The following is a 20,751-nucleotide window of genomic DNA, read 5'->3' as shown; positions in this document are numbered from 1 at the left end:
CTATCAAGTATTTATGATGAGTGTTCAAAACACCAAAGCATAAAAAAAACCCAAAACAATTGCTGGAGGAACTCAGCAGGTCAAGCAACATCTGCAGAGGGGAAAGGTCTTGACCTGACAGGTTGACTGTCCATTTCATTAACAGATACAGTACTACCTAACCTGATGCGTTTCTCCAGCAACTTGTTTTTTTTTTCGTTCCAAATTCCAGCATCTGTAGCCTTGTGTCGCCATGGTATAACAGGCTGCAGGACAAGGGCTGGAAAACAGGTTTAATATATATATAAAAAAAGTCCACATTGGCATGAATTGTAAGTGCAAATAAATTGCTGCTCCAGATTGAAAGACTGGGATTCTTAATGGTGGGAAAGCAGAAAGAAAAAGGGCAAGTGTTGTATGGTAAAATACTGCATTAGAATGATTGGTGAAGCAAGCCAAAGATTCACACAAGACCCTGAAGAAGGTTGAAAGGGAAGGGGAAATGTCTGGTAGAATCCATTAAAGATGGTGCAAATTACAGAAGATGATCTGTATCATCTATGATTACAGAAGGCAAGGACAAAGGGAACCTCATCTTTTTTAGTTGAAATGAGCGAGGACAAGAGCAGAACTAGGAGACTTGTTTGAGTGTTCTTGGTTTAATCTATACTTGCTTTGGCTTTGTTTCTTATTACTTTGATATAACAGTACATATTTCTCTTCAACAGTAACCCTATATATTTGAACAGTGACCACAAAACACTTTCCAGTGTGTTGGATGTACTGTATCCATGTAAATGTGACAATTCTTTGTAATATTTTTGGAGGCAATTTGAAGAGGGAATTGTAGATGCATCTTCCAGTCAGACTAAATTAAGTGCAGTTCATTGGGAAATTTCTACAAAATTTATGAAGTATTTATGATGTGTTTAAAACACCATAGCATAATTTTTTTAAACTGCTAGAGGAGTACAGCAGGTCAAGTATGGAATACTGAGAAACCTTGAGTAGCTTATTTGCATAACAAGGGATTCTACTTTAAAATACCACTTCTTTGGGGGATTGAGCCACAGTCATAGATGGCCATATAGTTGCAATTGTCCAGCTCGTCTCCCAGGGGAGCAAAAGTTCTACTTCCTCTCATTTCCTTGTTGATCTATGCTTCCAACAGGTGAGAAAACCTTTCAGATCTAACTGTTACATACCTCGTGGGTATCTTGTGACTGTCTTATGACCATGGTGTAATTGAGTATCCATTGAGCATGATGTAATGGTCTTGTGATGGTGGGGTGATGTAATTTTCCTGCCAGTCTGAGGTCACGTGATGACATGTTCTCAACAGGTATATAACAGGAAACCCCTGTTGTCATGCAGTTGATTCATTGTTTAATTTGTCAGTTACTCTGTTATGCTGTGTATTCGTCTCATGATGCAGTTGTGCTTTAAGGTGAAGTTTTACTTTCTATTGTAAGGTAAAATCGTTGTGCCAGCAGGTTTGTTTGGTGTACTTTGATTTACCTTTACAGTCTAGTATTGGAGAGTGAGGACTTTACTAAAGTACGGGAACCTGAAGGATCGACTAAAGTTGGTGTCGTTCGGCGGTTTAATACAGGATCAACCTTACTGAATCTTCGTTCAGAAATAGTGGCCTGCATCTGAGATAACCCCTGTAAGATCAGGAAGGTTTGTGCAGTATTCATTTGCCAGAGAAAAGGTCAGTTCCTTTAACACGTTTTATTACCTTCATCGTGAATCCTTTGGGCAGAATCAGCAGTAACGTCACATCTTTGAAGAAATCCGTTTCCAGAGAAGTCTGTCCTTATTGACTGTGTAGATCACTTGGACTTTCGAATTTACCATTTTAAGAACTGTTCTAGAGTTGCCGTATAGCAGTTAACTTCCGGTTAAGTTAGTTGTTTGAATACTTTTCACTATTGTTGAGCAGAGTTTAATAAATGTTTTATGTTTGTTTATAAAACCTAACTCAATTCAACTATATTCATTGTTGCTGGACACGTGACATAATATTGTGCACATAACATTTGATTACTGTACTGGGAAAACCTAAAGAAAACAAATTTGCAGTTTGCAATGATGGTATAAGCCTCCATACATTTTGCACTATGGCAAAAGGCACTGACCTGAAATATGTAATATGGTATTTTAGACATTAACTTGAATTTCATTCAGTCTAGAACTTCAATGATAAAGACTAGGGTGGGGTGTGGAGGAAAGAAACCCTGGCTGCTTTAACTAGGGATGATTCATTCAAAATTGCGCTCTATTAACTTTTGCAATTAAGCCAAATACATTGCTCCAAAAATAGTATATATTGCCTAGTCCAATTAGCACCAATAATAACAGGGTCCAAAGCTGTTTCCCAAAAGTCCTCTAGTGATTGCGGTTGCTATTCCCTGAGCCACTGGAAATTCAGATGTAGATACTGCTAATAAGTTAATAAGTGTTTGCAATTGTCTCATTTGACGCTAGATGTCACTATTTACCTTTTTACAAGGTATCTATTAGCAAGTGTGTTTTGCTCAGGAGTTCGGTTCTGCGGGATCAATGAAGCTCGTAAACGTGCCTGTGTTTTAAATAATCATCAGTGTTGGTCCCGCATTTCCTCGTCACCAGGGGAATAAAACTACCGAATTTCCTCACTGTTTAAGAGTAAAAAAAAATAGTTCGAGGAAAAATATTGAGTTCCCTACTCTCTAAAATGCAACTTACTTCAGGCTACTGAGAGAAATCCAGAGAAATGGAAAATACCGTAAAGACCAAATGATAGTAAATAAAGGGCTGAAAATGATGGAGCAAACAAAATGTGTGCAGCTCCTCAGTATTAATGTTGGGGAGAGTTTCCTTTCTGTATTGCAAAACAGTATTTGAGCTTAATTCAGATGACCCAGATCAGAAGGTGCAAGTTATGTTACGGCCACGATTTTCATTACACAAATGCTCAGTCGGTGCCACTGGTGTGAATCAACATTTAATGTTGCAGGTTTACACAGAAATGTACTCCATCTATCAATGTAATTCCTTCACGAGTTCCAAACTCAATCGATTGCCAGGGCACCGTCTCACCAGACTGCTCAATGTCATTATTCCCACAGAGAAGACAGAGGTCGTGCAGAGGCACCTGGCCCTCCACAAGGCGCATGTGGGGAGATAATGCAAGGTCAAGTTCTCAAGGGATTACTCCATTTTAAGCAGCACTAAAAGAGGAGGTGATACAGCACTGCCTTGAACTCCACATCGTGGGTTGGTCCTTCTGAAAACTGAAGGTGAGGGAAGGGCGATGGCATAGTGTACATTGGAAAAAAGTTACTGTGCTTTTGCACACCTTTTTCTGCTCACAGCTCTCTAACATTAAATAGTGAAATGTTTGGACATAATGATTACATTAAATTATTTTATAGAATGTTTTATTGTTTAAGTTACCATTTGATAATGATACACATACATACATATATTGGAGCATTACAAATTTTACACAATGCAAGTTTTTTACAAGGATGTTGCTGGGTCTGGAGGACCTGAGATAGAAGGAAAAATTGAAAAGGTTAGGACTTTATGCCTTGGAATGTAGAAGATTAAGGGGAGATTTAATAGAGGTATACAAAAAATAAGAGGATTATAGATTGGAAAAAGCCTGCTTGTATTTACCCTCTGAGGTTGGATGGGACTATAACTAGTGGTCATGGGTTAAGGGTGAAAGGTGAGAAGTTTAAGGGGAACATGACAGGAATCCTCTTCATGCAGAGGGTCATGAGAGTGTCGAATGAGCTGCCAGCGCAAGCGGTGAATGCAAGTTTGATTTCAACATTTAAGAGAAGCTTGGATAGGTACATAGTTGATGGGGGTATGGAAAGCTATGGTCCTGTTTCAGGTTGGTGGGAGTAGGCAGTTTAAATGTTTCGGCATGGACTAGATGGGCCAAATGGCCTGTTTCTGTCCTGTAATTTTCTATGACTCTAATCCAGTCACACTGTTGGATCAATGCAGTAACATTTTAAAATCTTACAGTAATTCTTATACACTGTCTTTGCAAAACAGCAAGTTTCATGGCCTACGTCTGTGATAATAAACCTGATTCTGATTCCGCAATGAGAAGCCGATTAAATGATGAGATTTGAAAATGTCATACTATTGATCTCTACACCATACGATGTAACTCTTAATGCACTTCAATTTGATTGTTTTCTCTATTATTTTCCCCTTCCTATTGAATTGGATTTGGGGGTACAGAGCACCATTTTGAAATCCAAGTTCATTTATTATCAAAGTATACAACTTAAAATTCTTCTTCTCCAGATAGCCACAAAACCAAGAAAGAAAAGAAAATCATCAACCCCCAAATCCCTCCTCCCCACAAAAAAATCACAGTCTCCAACAGTTCTAGAAACCATTCAAGACAAAAAAAAATTGTAAAATACATAAGAGAAGTGAAATACAGTATATGATTTCATGATCTATCCAGGCAATGTCGACCAAAGGAGCCACCTTGACTAGGAGACCCTTGTTGGAAGTCAGAAGATGATATTACATTTCTGAAGGTGTTAAGAAGGTAGTGATTGACTGAATAAGAGCCAGAAGGTGCTAATGGAAGGATAAGTCACTGGGCAGGTGAAATATAACATGCGGTGGGGTGTTGCATTTTGGTGGAAATACTGAAGGCTGAGATGTCAGGGGAAGGGGGTACATAATTTTGTAAAAGGATGCAAGTGCATGTAGACCTATTGGTATTTGTGCACAACTCGCTGGTAATGGGTCAGGCTAACGTGACAGGGACCAAATCAAATTTGATCTAGGGCACAGAATACAGATGGTAGAAGACTACACTAAACCTTTTATCAAATGTTAATTGGGCCTAGCTGGAATATTGTATCCACTTCCAAGCATTGTGCTTAAGAAGGAATTTAAGAGTTTGGTGTGGATATGAAAGGGTGAAAGGTCACTGAGAAAAAGAAGGAACACAGAATTGAAATTACAAATAGATCATCTTATTGAAAGGAGTAGATTCAATGAGATTATTTGCTGTTCCTGTTCCTAATTTCCGTTAAAATGATTTTAGGGATTGCAGTTTAGTGGATAGACTGGAGAAGTTAAAAGAGGGAAAAATATAAAGAGATATGAGAAAATTGTTTGGAATCAGGATGGACTGAGAATAAATCAAGATAAAGTATTTCCAATTTCCAAAAGGTCAGAGGTCATAGATTTCAAATCAAGGCCAAATGAAGCATGAAGGTAAATGGTTTTGCTTCAACAAATGCTGAGCACGTGGGGGGAGGTGGTGGTAAGGCCCATAGGAGAAATTGGCATGATTGAATCTCTTTGAAAAGAATTGAATAAGTTCGTGAAGGAAAATATTCACATGGTGTGGGACAAAGAGCCAGGCTGTGAATCTAATGGAATTGCTTTTCCAAGGAGCCAGTGCAGACTTACTGAGCCAGCTGGTGTCTCACTGTGGTCTGTTTGTCTTTCACCAAGTTCTTCCAAGGCATCAAGTTAACTGGAACAGAGAATGAAAGATTAAGGCTAAAGAGAGAAGTTCAAGAGGACTCTTTGAAAAAATGTTAGAGTAAGTGCAGAGGTGGAAACAATTACAATCTTTAAAAGGCATTTGGAAAGGTACCTGGATGAGGAAAGAGTGAAGGAATATGAACTGAATGCTGACAAGTGGGCATTGAATTCAACATTAAGGAATATAGTTTGGATCTGGCCCAGCCAATTGCTAAGAAGAAAGGTGGAGTCACTGGCTTGCATTTGGTGTTTAGGGAGATGAAGGTCAATGATTCAGAGTTGCATCTGGAAACTTGTTCTACTTTGGGATCTGCTGCTACACACATAATCTGTGGCATCCACAAATAATGTGAAGTATTGCTTTGGACTGAGGGATCATCAGTGAGAGGCCATATAATCAGGATTAGAAAACAGGAAATACAAAAGCAAAACAATGCTTTAAAATTGAGACGGAACTACAAGTAAAGATAAGTGAAGCAAAATTAGTTCAATTAAAAATCCTCCAGCATAAATTATTTGAGGATAAGAAATAGGCATAAATGGGCTGTAGCCCAAGATTACTTCAGGAGGACACTATTATAGTTGAACAAAGGGAACTATGGTGCTATGAGGGAGCAGCTGGCCAAAGTTCAATGGAACAATACCCTAGCAGGGATGACAATGGAACAGCAATGGCAAGTGTTTTTGGGAATAATGCGGAAGGTGCAGGATCAGTTTATTCCAAAGAGGAAGAAAGATCCTAGGGGGAGTAAGGGGAGGCCGTGGCTGACAAGAGAAGTAATGGACAGTATAAAAATAAAAGAGAAGAAGTATAACATAGCAAAGATGAGTGGGAAGCCGGAGGACTGGGAAACTTTTAAAGAGCAACAGAAGGTAACTAAAAAGGCAATATGCGGAGAAAAAATGAGGTACGAAGGTAAACTAGCCAAGAATATAAAGGAGGATAGTAAAAGCTTCTTTAGGTATGTGAAGAGGAAAAAAATAGTTGAAACCAAAATTGGGCCCTTGAAGACAGAAGCGGGTGAATTTATTATGGGGAACAAGGAAATGGCAGACGAGTTGAACAGGTACTTTGGATCTGTCTTCACTAGGGAAGATACAAACAATCTCCCAGATGTAATAGTGGCCAAAGGACCTAGGGTAATGGATGAATTGAAGGAAATTTATATTAGGCAGGAAATGGTGTGGGATAGGCTGTTGGGTCTGAAGGTTGATAAGTCCCTGGGACCTGGTGGTCTGCATCCCAGGGTACTTAAGGCGGTGGCTTTAGAAATCATGGACGCATTGGTAATCATTTTCCAATGTTCTATAGATTCAGGATCAGTTCCTGTGGATTGGAGGGTGGCTAATGTTGTCCCTCTCTTCAAGAAGGGAGGAAGAGAGAAAACAGGGAATTATAGACCAGTTAGCCTGACGTCGGTGGTGGGAAAGATGCTGGAGTCAATTATAAAAGATGAAATTACAACATCTCTGGATAGCAGTAACAGGATCGGTCTGAGTCAGCATGAACTTACGAAGGGGAAATCATGCTTGACTAATCTTCTGGAATTTTTTTTGAGGATGTAACTATGAAAATGGACAAGGGAGAGCCAGTGGATGTAGTGTACCTGGACTTTCACAGATAGCCTTTGATAAAGTCCCACATAGGAGATTAGTGGGCAAAATTAGGGCACATGGTATTGGGGGCAGAGTACTGACATGGATGGAGGATTGGCTGGCTGACAGAAAACAAAGAGTAACGATTAACGGGTCCCTTTTGGAATGGCAGGCGGTGACCGGTGGGGTACCACAGGTTTCAGTGTTGGGACCACAGCTGTTTACAATATATATTAATGATTTAGATGAGGGAATTAAAAGTAACATTAGCAAATTTGCCGATGACACAAAGCTGGGTGGCAGTGTGAAATGTGAGGAGGATGTTGTGAGAATGCAGGGTGACTTGGACAGGCTGGGTGAGTGGGCAGTTGCATGGCAGATGCAGTTTAATGTGGATAAATGTGAGGTTATCCACTTTGGTGGTAAGAACGGGAAGGCAGGTTATTATCTAAATGGAGTCAAGTTGGAAAAGGGGAAGCACAACGAGATCTGGGTGTTCTTGTACATCAGTCACTGAAAGCAAGCATGCAAGTACAGCAGGCAATGAAGAAAGCTAATGGCATGTTGGCCTTCATAACAAGGGGAATTGAGTATAAGAGCTAAGAGGTCCTTCTGCAGCTGTACAGGGCCCTAGTGAGACCACACCTGGAGTACTGTGTGCAGTTTTGGTCTCCAAATTTGAGGAAGGACATTCTTGCTATTGAGGGAGTGCAGCGTAGGTTCACAAGGTTAATTCCCGGGATGGCGGGACTGTCATATGTCGAAAGATTGGAGCGACTGGGCTTGTATACTCTGGAATTTAGAAGGCTGAGAGGGGATCTTATTGAAACATATAAGATTATTAAGGGATTGGACACGTTGGAGGCAGGAAGCATGTTCCCGCTGATGGGTGAGTCCAGAACCAGAGGCCACAGTTTAAGAATAAGGAGTAGGCCGTTTAGAACGGAGTTGAGGAAAAACTTTTTCACCCAGAGAGTGGTGGATATGTGGAATGCTCTGCCCCAGAAGGCTGTGGAGGCCAAGTCTCTGGATGCTTTCAAGAAAGAGATGGATAGAGTTCTTAAAGATAGCGGAATCAAAGGTTATGGGGATAAGGCTGGAACTGGATACTGATTGTGGATGATCAGCCATGATCACAGTGAATGGCAGTGCTGGCTCAAGGGGCCAAATGGCCTACTCCTGCACCTATTGTCTATTGTCACTAAGACCATAATTAGACCATAAGAACATAAGATATAGGAGCAGAATTAGGCCATTTGGTCCATCGAGTCTGCTGCATCATTTCATCAGGGCTGATCCAATTTTCCTCTCAGCCCCATTCTCCTGCCTTCTCCCTGTATCCCTTCAAGTCCTGACCAATCAAGAATTTATCAACCTCTGCCTTAAATATGCATCAAGACTTGGCCTTCACAGCGGCCAGTGACAAAGAATTCCAAAGATTCACCATTGTCTGGCTTAAGAAATTCTTCCTCATCTCCATTCTAAAAGGATGCCCCTTCTATTCTGAGGCCATGTCCTCTGGTCTTAGACTCTCTCACATTAGGAAATATCCTCTCCACATCCACTCTATTAAGGCCTTTCACCATTTGATAGGGTATTGCATATGTGTGAATGTCAGAAATTGCAATCCAATTTACCCTGTTAACAGAGGGTACTGCTAACATTCTTATTAAAGCTTGGTTTTAGCTGCAAAAAGATACCTGCTCATCCAACGTTGGATGCTGAACAAGAAGTGTGACAATTTTGACAGTCCAAAATTGGAAGCAATTAATGAGATGGAGTGGGTTGAAGACCTTTACTGCGAGCCAGTGTATGGTTGCGAAACAGGAGGAAGCTGAGGGTAGATTACTGTGGATCAGCAGAATCAGTGGTGCAGAAATGGACAGTATAACTATTGCAGAATTTCATTTGGCTCCTCTGGTTATCGATCTTTCCATCATAGTCCCTTTTTTAATCTTTCATGGTGTTTGATTGGTTCATTCAAAGTGATTGGGGGTGAGATGGGAACCCAGTGACAAAGGAGCCAAGAACTTGTTTTATTTGTGATCAGCTTTAATGCTAATAAGGATAGATGTATATGTACCATACTTGAAAACATCTCACCCTCTAATGCACGCTTCCTGCCTGGTTTGTACATGAGCAGCAAATGATATATTGGACATGTTAAAATATTTACAGAAAGTGCGTCAATACTATGTTACATACCTGGAGCAACACACAGGCAGCACCTCTAGGAAGAGGTCTAGGCCCGAAAAGTCGACTGTACCTCTTCCTAGAGATGCTGCCTGGCCTGCTGCGTTCACCAGCAACTTTTATGTGTGTTGCTTGAAATTCCAGCATCTGCAGAGTTCCTCGTGTTTACATACCTGGAGTATGGTTTTATTCTATTCCCATCAGATCAGAAACAGCCCATCTGTCTTATTTGTAATAATGTACTGTCTAATGAAGCCATGAAACCATCAAGATTGCCGGAACACTTCTGTAAAAGAAGCCCTAAAAAGGCTACTTATGGTATTTCTCATTCCAGAAGATGAGAGAAGCATTTGAAAAGCATTGCACACTCAAGTCATTTGCCAAGGGATCTTGGCCTGAAATATCAACTGTTTTCTTTCCATAGATGCTGCCTGGCCTGCTGAGTTCCTCCAGCATTTTGTGTGGGTTGCTTGGATTTCCAGCAACTGCAGATTTTCTCTTGCTTGTCAATAGTCGTCTCATTGTTTCTTATAATATTTCCAAAATGATAGCAAAGTCTGGAAAATCTCATACAATTGGTGAAAGGTGATATATCAGAAGTGCTCACCAATGTTCTCAAAATGGATACCAGTATTTTAAAATCAATTCCTCTGAGAAATAACCCTGTAGCTCGTCGTATTGATGAAATGAGTGAAGGTATTGAGTATCAACTATGCACAGAGCTACAAAAACAGAATTTGGGATATAACTGGATGAGTCAACTGTGTGTGTTAACTCATCCAGTTGTGAAGCATTGCTAATTGCATATGTGTGGTTTATCAAAAATGGAAAAGTTTATGAAGAGATTCTCTTGTAAAAAGTTGAAAACAAATATCAACAGAGAATCAAACTATGATGAGCTCAAAATGTCCATTGAGAATAAAAGTATTTTAATTAGGAACATGATTTCTTGTGCAACAGACGGAGCACCATATATAACAGGTCACCATGCTGGTTAAGTGGCATTTATGAATAAAGAAATTCCAAGTCTGTTTGCAATCGGTTGTGTAATTCATCGTCAACATCTCACAGCCGAACATCTCAGTCAGTGACTATTTTCAAGGATGATTCTTGTAATATCTGTTATTAACAAAATTAAAGCTCATCCATTAAATAACAGAATATTTTGCCAGTTATGCCAAGATAACGATGAAGAGTTTGAACGCTTGCGTCTTCACACTGAAGTGCATTGTCAAAAGGCTGCTGCTTAAACAGTTTCTTTGATCTTTTTCACACTGGGTGAATTTTTGCTCAAAGTCGAGAAGAGCTTGGGGAATAAGACTGAACTTCTATGTAGAGATGTGGCATACTAGCTGATGTGTATGACAAAATGAACATTCTAAATAGAAAAATGCAGGGTGAGAATTTTAATTTAATCCTGGCAAAAAGTACAGTGTCCACTTTTATTGGAAAATTAGAAATATATAAGTAAAACATTGGAAGAAGAATGTTCTCACAGTTTCCCCAACATGGAAAGTATGGCACTCTCTTTCACAGATGGTGATTTGACCATAAGACCAGAATATATAGAAGCATAATTAAGCCATTTGGCCCATTGAGTCTGCTCCATCACTCAATCATGGCTGTTCCATTTTTTTCCCCCTCTTCAGTCCTGCTGCCTGGCCTTCTCCCCATAACCTTTGTTGCCATGGCTAATCAAGAGCCTATCAATCTCCACCTTAAATACACCCAGCGACCTGGCCTCCACAGCTGCCTGTGATAACAAATTTCACAAATTCACTAACCTCTGGCTAAAGAAATTTCTCAGCATCTCTGTTATAAATGGATTCCCCTCTTTCCTGAGGCTATACCCTCTTGTCCTCACCATAGGAAACATCCTTTCCACATCTACTCTGTCCAGCCCTTTCAACATTTGAAAGGTTTCAATAAGATCCCCCCACATCGGTCTAAATCCTAATGATCACAGTCCCAGAGCCATCAAATGTTTGTCATATGATAACTCTTTCAATAGACAATACAATAGACAATAAGTGCAGGAGTAGGTCATTCAGCTCTTCGAGCCAGCACCAACATTCACTATGATCATGGCTGATCATCCACAATCAGTACCCTTTTCCTGCCTTCTCCCCATATACCTTCACTCCGCTATCTTTAAGAGCTCTATCTAACTCTTTCTTGAAAGAATCCTGAGAATTGGTCTCCACTGCCTTCTGAGGCAGAGCATTCCACAGAACCACAACCCTCTGTGTGAAAAAAGTTTCTCCTCAACTCCATACTAAATTGCCTACCCCTTATTCTTAAACTGTGGCCTCTGGTTCTGGACTCCCCCAACATTGGGAACATGTTTCCTGCCTCTAGCGTGTCCAATCCCTTAATAATCTTATATGTTTCAATCAGATCCCCTCTCATCCTTCTAAATTCCAGTGTGTACAACCCCAGTCACTCCAATCTTCCAACAAATGACAGTCCCACCATCCCAGGAATTAACCTCGTGAACCTACGCTTCCTCAATAGCTAGAAAGTCCTTCCTCAAATTTGGAGACCAAATCTGTACATAATACTCCAGGTGTGGTCTCCCCAGGGCCCTGTACAACTGCAGAAGGACCTCTTTGCTCCTATACTCAGCTCCCCTTGTTATGAAGGCCAACATGCCATTAGCTTTCTTCACTGCCTGCTGTACCTGCATGCTTACTTTCAGTGACTGATGAACAAGGACACCTAGATCTCGGTGTACTTCCCCTTTTCCTAACTTGACACCATTCAGATAGTAATCTGCCTTCCTGTTCTTGCCACCAAAGTGGATAACCTCTCACTTATCCACATTAAACTGCATCTGCCATGCATCTGCCCACTCGTCCAACCTGTCCAAGTCACCCTGCATTCTCATAACATCCTCCTCACATTTCACACTGCCACCCAGCTTTGTGTCATCTGCAAATTTGCTAATGTTACTTTTAATCCCTTCATCTAAATCATTAATGTATATTGTAAATAGCTGTGGTCCCAACACCGAGCCTTGCGGTACCCCGCTAGTCACTGCCTGCCATTCTGAAAAGGACCGATTAATCCCTACTCTTTGTTTCCTGTCTGCCAACCAATTTTCTATCCATGTCATTACCCTACCCCCAATACTATTTGCTCTAATTTTGCACACTAACTTCCTATGTAGGACCTTATCAAAAGCTTTCTGGAAGTCCAGGTACACTACATCCACTGGCTTTCCCATGTCCATTTTCATAGTTACATTCTCAAAAAATTCCAGAAGATTAGTCAAGCATGATTTCTCCTTCGTAAATCCATGCTGACTCAGACCTATCCTGCCACTGCTATCCAAATATGCTGCTATTTCATCTTTTATAATTGATTCCAGCATCATTCCTGGAATTAGCCTTGTGAACCTCCTCTGAACCTTCTCCAATGCCAACACATCTTTTCTTAGATAAGGACCCAAAACTGTTCACAATTCTCAAGGTGAGGCCTCCCCAGTGCCTTATAAAGCCTCAGCATCATATCCCTGGCCTCACATTCTAGACCACTTGAAATGAATGCTAACATTGCATTTGCCTTTCTCACCACCGATTCAATCTACGAGTTAACCTTTGTGGTATTCTGCACAAGGTCTCCCAAGTCCCTTTGCATCTCAGATTTTTGGATTTTCTCCCTATTTAGAAAATAGTCTGCACATTTATTTCTTCTATCAAAGTGCATGACCATGCATTTTCCAACATTGTATTTCATTTACCACTTTCTTGCCCATTCTTCTAATCTGTCTAAGTCCTTCTGTAGTCTTCCTGTTTCCTCAACACTACGTGCCCCTCCACCAATCTTCGTATCATCTGCACACTTGGCAACAAAGCCACCTGTTCCATCATCAAAATCATACAAAGAGTGGACCCAACATCGATCATTGAGGAACACCACTAGTCACTGGCAGCCAACCAAAAAAGGATCCTTTTATTTCCACTCTCTGCCTCCTACTGATCAGCCAATGCTCTAACCATGCCAGTAACTTTCCTGTAATACCACGGGTTCTTAAGCAACCTGATGTGTGGCACCTTGTCAAAGGGCTTCTGAAAGTCCAAATATACACCATCCACTGCAACCCCTTCATCTATCCTTCGTGTCATCTCCTTAAAGAAGTCCAACAGGTTTGTCAGGCAAGATTTCCCTTAAGGAAACATAGGACAAAGTCAGCAACGTTTTCCTGTGTCACCAAGTATTCCATAACCTCATCCTTAATAATTTGCTGCAATATCATCCCAACTACTGAGGACAGGCTAACTGGTCTATAATTTCCTTTCTGCTGCCTCCTTACTTTCTTGAAGAGTAGAGTGTCATTTGGAATTTTCAAGTCCTTTGGAACAATGCCAGAGTCTAATGATTCTTGAAAGATCATTACTAATACTTCCACAATCTCTACTACTACCTCTTTCAGAACCCAGGGGTGCAGTTCATCTGGTCTGAGTGACATGTATCCTTGGGTCTTTAAGCTTTTTGAGCACCTTCTCCCTTATAATAATAATTGCACTCACTTCTCTTCCCTCACACCCTTCAACACTTGGCACACTGCTAGTGTCTTCCACAGTAAAGACTGATGCAAAATTCACATTTAGTTCATCTGCCACCTCATTGTCTGTCATTATTATTTTTCTGGCCTCATTTACTGGTAGTCCTATATCCACTCTCATCTCTCTTTTATATACTTGAAAAAGCTTTTTCTATCCACCTCAATATTGTTTGCAAGCTTGCTTTCATATTTCATCTTTTCTCTCCTAATGGTTCTTTTAGATGCTTTCTGTAGGTTTTTAAAAGTTTCCCAATCCTCTATCTTCCTGCTAATTTTTGCTTTGTTGTATACCCTCTCTTGCTTTTACATTAGTTTTGACTTCCTTTGTCAGGTATGATTGTACTAATTGCCATTTGAGTATTTCTGCATTTTTGGAATCCCTCTAGCCTGCACCTCCCTCTTTTTTCCCCCAGAAACTCAAGCCATTGCTGCTCTGCTGTTATCCCTGCCAGCATCTCCTTCCAGTTTATTTTGGCCAACTCCCCTCTCATACCATGGTAATTTCCTTTAATCCACTGAAATACTGCTACGTCAGACTTTAGTTTCTCCCTATCAAATTTCAAGTTCAACTCAATCATATTGAGAACACTGTCTTGTTGGGGTTCCTTTACTTTAATTTGCTTTGGTTCATTACAGAACAGCCAATCCAGTATAGCTGATCCCCTCACAGGATCAAAGGCAAAATGCCATCTGATAGGCATTCAACAAATTCACTCACTTGAGATCCATTACCAACCTAATTTTCCCAATGGACCTGCAAATTAAAATCTCACATGACTATCATAACATTGCCCTCTTGACACGCCTTTTTTATTTCCCGTTGTAATCTGTGGTCCACATCACAGCTACTGTTTGGAGGCCTGTATATAACTGGCATCAGGGTATTTGCAGTTTCTTAACTCAACCCACAAGGATTCAGCATCTTCCGATCCTATGTCATATCTTTCTACTGATTTGATTGGATTCTTTACCAGTAGAGCTACACCACCCCCTCTGCCTACTTCCCTATCCCTCCGATACAACGTGTAACCTTGGATATTTAGCTCCCAATTACAACCATCCTTCAGCCACAACATCAGACCTGACAATCTGTATTTGTGTAACAAGACCAGTGCTCATCCCCCTGCAGAATTAGTTTAAACCCTCCCCAATAGCTCTAACAAATCTGTCCATGAGAATATTGGTCCCCTTGGGTCCAGGTGCAACCCGTCCCTTTTGTACAGGTCACATCTCCCTCAGAAGAGATCCCAATGAACCAAGAACCTGAATCCCTGCTCCCTGCACCAGCTTCTCATCCATGCATTTATCTGTCAAATCATCCCGTTTCCACACTCACTGGTGCCTGGCAGAGGTAGCAAGCCTGAAGTTAGTATCCTGCAGGTCCTGCTTCTCAGCTTCCTGCCTAGCTTTCTAAATTCTCTCTTCAAGACCTCTTTGCTTTTCCTTCCTACGTCATTGGTACTAATAGGTACCAAGATATCTGACTGCTCTCCCTCTCTCTCTAAAATGCTGTGAATACAATCTAAAATGTCCCTGATCTTGGCACCTGGGAGGCAACGTACCATCCAGTTGTCCCATTCACATCCACAGAATCTCCTGTCTATTCCTCTGACTATTGAGTCTCATATCACTACCACTCCCCTCTTCCCTCCCTTTCCCTTCTGCACCACGCTCAGTGCCAGTGACCTGGTCTCGATTGCACCCCCCACAACAGTATCCAAAACAGTTATCTTATTACTGAGGGCAATGGCCACAGGGGTACTCTGCGCTAAGTGCCCATTCCCATTCCTTCTCCTGACGGTCATCTAGCTACCTGCCTCCTGCAACTTAGGGGTCACTACTTCCCTGTAACTCTGATCAATGATCTTCTCCCTCTCCCATGCAAGCCATAGGTCATCCATTTGCAAGAGCACTGCTTACACCTGCAGTCATTGAAGAAGAATTTTCAGAATCGATTCAAGGATTTGAATAATCTGGAAGTTCCAGACTGGGTAATTAACCCATTTCTTTGCAAGGTGGAAGAACAGGAAGAGAGTTTGCAAGAAGAAATTATCGAAATTTAGAATGATGAAGAAGCAAAAATGCTTTTCAAAAATGTCTGCTTTGTGGTATGTGGCTACGCTGTCAAATGAAGTTTCCTGGTCTTTGGAGAAAAGCCAAGCTGCTTTTCCATCCTCCTATCTTGTTGAAAGGGGCTTCAGTGCAGTGAACCACATACTCACAAAAAACTGACATCACTTGGACATTGTTACGCATGGGGAATTAAGGCTTTTGCTGTCACAACCTGAATCAGATATTTCAACTCTTGGTAAAAACCATCAAGCTCAAGGATCACAGTGATATCAAAGCTGCTGTACAGGACACAGGTACTGTGTACGCTAGGTTTAAAGACAAATAAAAATTTAAAGAAACATTTTTCTCATGTTAGCATATGGTTGACAAGTTTTTACACTATGGAGGCGCCGGAAAGTATATTGTGCCTAAGAGGGTCCTTGGCAAGTATGGAAGTGATTTGGGGGGAACGTTGGGCTAAATAAGGTTGGGAAACCCTGCACCCTTTTTCTTCATCACAGAACCTACATCTATTATATCTTTATGTATTCATCCAATGCTCTTCAAAAAGCTGAAGCCATACATTCAGCCACAGGGTACAGCTTAGTCAAGTATGTTTCCAGGTAGTATAGTAATGATTAAAACAAAGTATGGCATATTAGTAATTCAGTATATTCATTCCATGGGTGTACAATATATATCTTTGAAGTGACTATGCATATATTTTTTTCTACTGTAAAACATCTGGTTAAATTTCTCCCTTTCACAAAAGTCTCTCTAACTCACAGGATATGAAAAGTCTCTCTAACTACAGAAAAGTCTCTCTAACTACCCAAGGCTTTTGTTATTATTTAATTCCTACTATCCAAGTCCACATGATACTTGCATAGTGCCAGGAGCACCACCATATTTCATTTGATCACTCAAGTCCACATTCATCCTTGGAAGCTTCAGTTACACGTAGCATGAATGGAACTAAACAATATCATCTCCTCTTTTGAAGGTTGGGATGATTAATGAAAACAAAACAACAAAGTCCTTAATGAATTGCTTGTGTTGTATGCCCAGTTCTGTATTCTACTCTGTTCCAGAACTTGCTAACGTGATTAATAATGACACAGCATATTGTGTTTCTTAACATGTTGCAGTACAGCCACATCCTGGGTAAGCACCCAAAAAAAAGCCGAGTAAGTTCCTACTAATGAGACCAATGACAGGGGAGGGCAATGGTGTTGCGATGTACCTTGCAATAGCTGACTGGGCACAGACTTATAATCAAAGTCACTTCCTCCCTGCAGACTCTGGACAATCACAAACAATTGTTGATTGCAGCAAATTGCAAGAAGAATCACAGCTGTTCCTATTCTCAGATAAATGTGATTTCACATCCTTTTTTCATCTATCCGATTTACAATCCAGCTCCTCCCGTACCCTACCCCACTTCTGTATTTTTTTAAACTCGAGTCCCAAGTGCATCTGGGTCCTGGGTCTCTCTGCACATGGCCGCCAGTGAAAATGTGTCAAGAGAAGGACAAGGAATTGAAACTGTAATACAAATACAGTATTTTAATGATGTCACCTGACTGAAACTTTCAGTGAGAAACAAAGTCAGCCATTTTGGATTTAAGTGGGAAACAACAGCTATAAATCTGTAGCTGCCATTGTGATTTCCTCTTCCAGTATTGCTCATGAGCTTCCTTTTAATCAAGATGGTTTTATAAACTTTGAGAGAAATGATTGTGAAATATATAACCATTATCTGAGGTTCTGAGTCAGATTAATAGTAACTCGCCATGTATATATCTAGCATTTTCTGTGCTGTTTTTTAGTGTTGTTTTCTTTGGTTTTGTATTTATGGAGCAGGCTGTTACTCATGGCAGTGCTGGGAATAGTGTTGTAACACTGCAAGATTAACATTTGCAATATTGATGCAAAGTGATCCACACATATTATGTGGACAGTCATAATTCCGGTGTACAGCAACTCAATATTTGAATAAACATGCGCACTCCAGATAGAGAGAGTGTGTTTTGTGAGAACCATGTAGGGCTGTCTTTTAACCCTGCATAACCTTATTAGTATCCTTATTATTTTATACAAGAGAAGGAAGTGCGAGTTATTAAAAAATACAAAAAATGATTATTTTTTCTTTTCCCTACTGCATTTGATAATGCACAAAACAGTCTCTTTATAATATGGCATACATTACTTATCTGCAAATTGATTTCAGAATGTATATCATTAGTATTTCTTATTTGTTAGGGAATGTCTTATTTGTTGTCAAAATTGTTATAGCAACAGACCTATTCAAATGTGACACTAGGTGTCTTGGTATGTATTAGTGCAACAAACCTTTTGTGAAAGCTAGTAATTTTGAATTAATTTTAAACATTGCAAACCCCTAAAAGTTTTAATAATTACTTTCTTGTCTATCTCCAGTTGAAATTCAGTTCAGCTGACGAGAATGAGGTCCCCTCAACCAATTTTCTGAGGAGTAATTCAACTCTATCCATCTTGTTAATACACTGCGCCTCAGAGTGGAGTCTCCAGTCTCCCCATGACAGGAGCTTGGCAGTGTGTGAAGAACTCAGCCCACTCTGCAGGGGCCCTGTGTCAGGAGGAAGGCCTCATTAACTGCCTTGCACCTCAAGGGCACCAGCTAACCTTTTCAGCCATCAATAAGGGTTTTATCTCTCGCCTTCGTCAGGTGCATTAGTTGGGCCAAACCATGCAATGTGTTTTCATTAGACCAGGGTTATTTATCAAATGGGAGCAGCTTTGATGATTAATTCATCTTAGATTCATATGGCTCCTTTTTTTTATACTTCAGAAGGGTGCATTCATTAGTGGACCAATTATAGATTTCCACAATTGATTCCAATCTCATCTTTTAAATAAGAATGGCTGTGAAAAAAATTCAGACAGTCATTGTTTTTAAAAGAAAACAGGAAAAATACATTCATTGTAATGCATTTGATCATTGCTGGTATTTTAGGGACCATAAATATACTTACGTTTATTTTTTTTAACCTTCTCATTTCCACACCAAATAACTGTATCATTCTTGTCAAAAATAAAAACTGACTACTCAGAATTAATTTTAATTTTAAGGTTCCAGCATTTGAAATGCTTCCTTGATTACAGTCTGTTTGCAGTATCAGGTAAAAGGCTGGTTTTAGGCTTTTTATGTTTGTAGGGAGTAGAGATTCTGCCAATTGGTCAAATAATCCACTATAACTAGAGGCTTCACTTAGTGAACTAATTGGCAAATGAAATGATTTGGAGGAAGGTTAGGAAATAAAGAAAATACACTAATGACAAAATTGGCATGGTTTAAAAACAAAACATGCTCATGTTTCTTAAGGCTGATTTATACTTGTGTGTACTAGTTTACGCCGCAGCCTACACAAGTGGGCTCCGCCGTTGTGAGCATTTATACTTGTGCGTTGGTATGTCTGCGTCGCTCTGCAATTCACCACCAAAACGCTAGTTGGTGGTGAGGTTTCTATGCCACTGAACTCAAACTTCAAACAATGGCGACTGAAACTGAAGGAGGGTGAATTTTCTGTGCTTGTCCAGCCACTGAGAGACATGGACGAGGAAATGCATTTCAAATATTTTCAGATGTCGGCAGGTAGATTTGATGATTTGGTTCATCGTCTCCAACCATTTATTTTGCATCAGTGTACGCACAGTACACTCAGAGACTGGCAATCACCATTCGTGTTTTAGCTTCAGGTGAAAGTCAACATGCTGTAGCAGCCAGCTACAAACTGGCAACAAGCACAGGGTCCTCCATAATTTCGGAGGTCTGTAAAGCTTTATGGAAAGCATTGCAGCCAGAGTTCCTTCCCTGCCTTTCAGTCGCCCAATGGGAAGCTATTGCAGCGTAGGAGGAAATGCGATGCTACCAAGCGGACCAATCACAGTTGTTGCGGTCTGCGTCGCCGTGACACATAGTTACATTTTTGGGGAGGTGTGCGCCAGGCTACGGCGTAGGGTATGGTGTAGGGTACGCGGTTAAGCCGTACCTATGGCGTCGATTTGACGCACAAGTATAAATTGGCCTTTAGAAAGAACTTGACCTGAAGGACATGACCTTTGTAATAGAGCAAGTGTATCACATGATACAGTAGAACAATCACGGTAGCGTAGCAGTTAGTGTGACGCTCCTGCAGCTCAGGGCTTTCCGAAGTTTGGAGTTCAATTCCGGAGCAGTTCTGCAAAGGGTCTCTGTACATCCTTCCCATGGAATGCATGAGTTTTCCACGAGTGCTTCGGTTTCCTCCCACAGTCCAAAGACGTATCAGATAGGTAAATTGGTCATTGTAAATTGACCCGAGATTAGGTTAGGGTTAAGCTCGAAGGGCCATCTCCACGTGGTATCAAACAATAAACAAATAAACAGTTGAACTTATGTTCATCCACAGTGTACAATCCTAAACAGCATTTACTGATTTCTATATAAATGCAGTGGAATAAAATGGAAACATTTGGATTTTTGAAATAAAATAAAAATTTCCCCAATTTGATTTGTATTTCTTTGTAACTCCAAGTGAAAGCAAATTTATGTAATGCGATTCCAGCTCCCCATGTGGAAATGCACTCAGTCTTGAAAAGTAGGTGTGAATTTGACATCTCAGTCCGGACTAGTTATCAAGTTAAATGAGTAACTCACAGTAGTGGATTTTAGGGCTCTTTTTGTTAGCTGGTGCAGACATGAGCTGCTCGTAAATTTCTGCTCTTTGCCGGACCCACTTCCTCTTTCTGGTTATATTTCTCAGTCAAACATTCACTCCCACATTTAGTAAAGCGGCAATGAGTTGGACTAATTATATGTA

General features: G+C 40.5%; 1 protein-coding gene across 2 annotated transcripts in view; it reads left to right on the top strand.

Annotated features, from left to right (window-relative positions):
* Positions 1 to 20,751, top strand: part of LOC140205852 (very long chain fatty acid elongase 4-like) — a 147,380-nt gene that overhangs the window by 57,368 nt on the left and 69,261 nt on the right. For both annotated transcript variants that reach the window (XR_011887985.1, XR_011887984.1), the window contains exon 11: positions 3,093 to 3,263. The gene's annotated coding sequence lies outside the window, so the exon portion shown is untranslated. The remainder of the gene's footprint in view (positions 1 to 3,092; positions 3,264 to 20,751) is intronic.

Source organism: Mobula birostris, chromosome 12 (assembly GCF_030028105.1).
Source record: "Mobula birostris isolate sMobBir1 chromosome 12, sMobBir1.hap1, whole genome shotgun sequence".
Taxonomy (NCBI): domain Eukaryota; kingdom Metazoa; phylum Chordata; class Chondrichthyes; order Myliobatiformes; family Myliobatidae; genus Mobula; species Mobula birostris.
This window is presented reverse-complemented; position numbering and strand designations above follow the sequence as displayed.